This window comes from Leuresthes tenuis, unplaced genomic scaffold (assembly GCF_036924035.1).
Source record: "Leuresthes tenuis unplaced genomic scaffold, fLeuTen1.0.hap1 SCAF_80, whole genome shotgun sequence".
In the NCBI taxonomy this organism is placed as follows: Eukaryota; Metazoa; Chordata; class Actinopteri; order Atheriniformes; family Atherinopsidae; genus Leuresthes; species Leuresthes tenuis.
The window spans coordinates 128,704-132,139 of record NW_027325434.1 but is presented as its reverse complement, the minus strand read 5'-3'; the positions used below and the strand labels follow the sequence as shown (position 1 = coordinate 132,139).

The 3,436-nt window shown below is 42.4% G+C and overlaps 1 non-coding gene across 1 annotated transcript; it reads right to left on the bottom strand.

Annotated features, from left to right (window-relative positions):
- Window positions 1-200: 200 nt before the first annotated feature.
- LOC140286251 (U2 spliceosomal RNA) lies at window positions 201-387 on the bottom strand. The gene has a single exon (XR_011911102.1). It is a non-coding gene; the product is annotated as a U2 spliceosomal RNA (small nuclear RNA).
- Window positions 388-3,436: the final 3,049 nt, after the last annotated feature.

Below are 3,436 nucleotides of genomic sequence, written 5' to 3'. Positions count from 1 at the left end.
GCTTTGATCTGACCACTCATTCGGTGTCGCGTTTCTTTCAAGCAATTCTTCCGGTTAGCCCACACTCGGCTCGCTCCCAGAGCTGTGTTAAAGTCTACTTCGCATTCACTCTCTTTTCTCAGCAGATTAAAAGAAAGTTTCATCTTGGGCTCCCTGAAACTTCCATCCTGCACCGCTGTTTGCTTTTTCACAAGAGCAGAGAAGAGCGCACCGTTCCCAGCGGCACTGCAGTACTGGGTCGATGCTTGGAGTGAACGGAGCAAGCTCCTTTTTCAACTCCTATTGATAAAAATCCATTTAATATGTAGTCCTTGCATAGACATATCACATATTAAACTGATAAGTACAGATACTACACTTGATCTTAGCCAAAAGGCTAGAACCAGAATCATTCTTCAGGAATCCGAAAATAAGCTCTATTTTATGAGTTATGCACGAATTCGGATTCTCCTATAAAACGAATTCCTTAACTCAAACCAAGTTAAGACTGCTTTGTCCTTCATATTTATTCATGTCTAATCAAGTTTCAACGATAAACAACGTTGTACTTTGTAGAATGAGAAAGAACTTCTTCAGCAATAAGCATCTCTCGACATATGACGAAGTACAGATTTTGCTATAAAATGAATTCCTTCTATCAGCCTGACTTAAAACTGTTTGTCCTCCTTATTTATCCACTTCAAATCAAGTTTCAACAAATAAAAAAATGTTGTAGTTTGAGAAAGTACAACTTAATCTTCAGCAATCAGTATAAAAAGAGGTGCAAATGCCAACCATACATACCTAAAAGGTGGAGCGGAAGTATTCAGCTGCAAGTAGGTGTGAATGTTCGACTATAATTTGTAAAAAGCGGGTAAGAAAAGGTTCGAATGCCCGACTATATATTAACAAAAGCGGGAGGAGAGGTCTTCGGATGAGAGTGGGTGAGAATTTCCAACCATAATCTATAAAATACGGTGAAAAAAAATATGTGAATGCCTCATAGAACACTAAAAGCGGAAGTGTTCGGCTGCAAGAAGGTGTGAATGTCCGACTATATTTGGTGAAAAGCAGGTGAAGCAAGGTCTGAATGCCCAACCTTACATCATCAAAAGCGAGATCAGAGGTGTTTGGCTGCAAGAAGGCCATAGTTTTCCAAAAGCGGGTAAGGTGCGAATGTCCGACTAAATATCAATAAAATTTTGGGCGGAGGTCTTCGGATGCAAGTGGGTGTGAATATTCCACCATACAAGTATGGTGGAGAGGAAGCTGTGAATAGCCGACCATAGTTTGGAAAAAGCGGGTAAGAAAAGGTTTGAATGCCCGAACATACACCATCAAAAGAGGGAGCGGAGGTGTTCCGCTGTACGAAGGTGTGAATGTCCGACCATAGTTGGTAAAAAGCGGGTAAGAAAAGGTTAAAATACCCGACTGTACACAATCAATAGCGGGAGCGGAGTTGTTCGGCTACAAGAAGGTGTGAAAGTCCGACCATGGTTTGTAAAAAGCGGGTAAGAAAAGGTGCGAATGTCCGACAATGTATGATCAAAAGAGAGAGCGGAGGTTTTCGGATACAAGAAGGTTTGAATGTCCCACCATAGTTTGTAAAAAGCGGGTAAGAAAAGGTTCGAATGCCCGACTATACACCATCAAAAGCGGGAGCAGAGGTGTTCCGCTGTAAGACGGTGTGAATGTCCGACCATAGTTGGTAAAAAGCGGGTAAGAAAAGGTTAAAATACCCGACTGTACACAATCAATAGCGGGAGCGGAGTTGTTCGGCTACAAGAAGGTGTGAAAGTCCGACCATGGTTTGTAGAAACCGGGAAGAAAAGGCTCGAAAGCCCGACTATACACCATCAAAAAGAAGGTTTGAATGTCCATCAATAATTGCTTTAAAACAAGAAAGTAAATTTTCGAATATCAAACCGCACATGATCATAAGCGGGAGAGGAGGTGTTCGGCTGCAAGAAGGTGTGAATGTCCACCCATAATTCATGAAAAATGGGTAAAAAAAAGGTGCGAATGCCTAACAATAAATTATCAAAAGCAGGTGTGAATGTCAGATCATAATTTGTAAAAAGCTGATGAGAAAGGGTGAGAATGCCCGACTATACACCATCAAATGCGGGAGCGGAGGTGTTCGGCTCTGAGTAGGTGTGAATGTCCGACCATAATTGCTGAAGAATGTGTTAGAAAAGGTAAGAATGCTGGACCATACATCATCAAAAGCGGGAGAGGTGGTGTTCGGCTGCAAAAAGGTGTGACTGTTCGACTAAAGTTTGTAAAAAGTGGGTAAGACAAGGTGCGAATGCCTGACAATGTATGATCAAAAGCGGGAGCGGAGGTGTTCAGCTGCAAGAAGGTCTACATGTCCATCAATAATTGCTAGAAAACATGAAAGAAACTTTTCAAAAATCAAACCGCCCATGATCATAAGTGGGATAGGAGGTGTTCAGCTGCAAGGTGTGAATGTCCACCCATATTCCTGAAAAATGGGCAAAAAAAAGGTGTGAATGCCCAACCATACATCATCAAAAGCAGGAGTGGAAGTGTTCGGCTACAAGAAGGTGTGAACGTCCAACCAAAATATGTAAAAAGAAGTTAAGAAAAGGTTCGAATATCCAACCAAACATAATCAAAAGCGGGAGCAGAGCTGTTCGACTGCAAGTAGGTGTGAATGTCAGATCATAATTTGCAAAAAGCTGATGAGAAAGGGTGAGAATGCCCGACTATACACCATCAAATGCGGGAGCGGAGTTGTTCGGCTGTGAGTAGGTGTGAATCTCCGACCATAATTGCTGAAAAATGTGTTAGAAAAGGTAAGAATGCCGGTCCATACATCATCAAAAGCGAGAGAGGTTGTGTTCGGCTGCAAGTAGGTGTGAATGTCCAGCCATAATTACTCACAAACGGGTAAGAAAAGGTAGTATTGCCAGACCATATATGATCAAAACAGGGAGCGGAGGTGGTTCAGCTGCAAGAAGGTTTGAATGTCCGACTAAAGTTCAAATATATTAACAAAAGCGGGAGGAGAGGTCTTCGGATGAGAGTGGTTGAAAATTTCCGACCATAATGTATAAAATGCGGTGAAAAAAAGGTGTGATAGAAGACTAAAAGGTGGAGCGGAAGTGTTCGGCTGCAAGAAGGTGTGAATGTCCGACTATATTTGGTGAAAAGCAGGTGAAGCAAGGTCTGAATGCCCAACCTTACATCATCAAAAGCGAGATCAGAGGTGTTTGGCTGCAAGAAGGCCATAGTTTGCCAAAAGCGGGTAAGGTTCGAATGTCCGACTAAATATCAACAAAATTTGGGGCGGAGGTCTTCGGATGCAAGTGGGTGTGAATATCCCATCATACAAGTATGGTGGAGAGGAAGCTGTGAATAGCCGACCATAGTTTGGAAAAAGCGGGTAAGAAAAGGTTTGAATGCCCGAACATACACCATCAAAAGAGGGAGC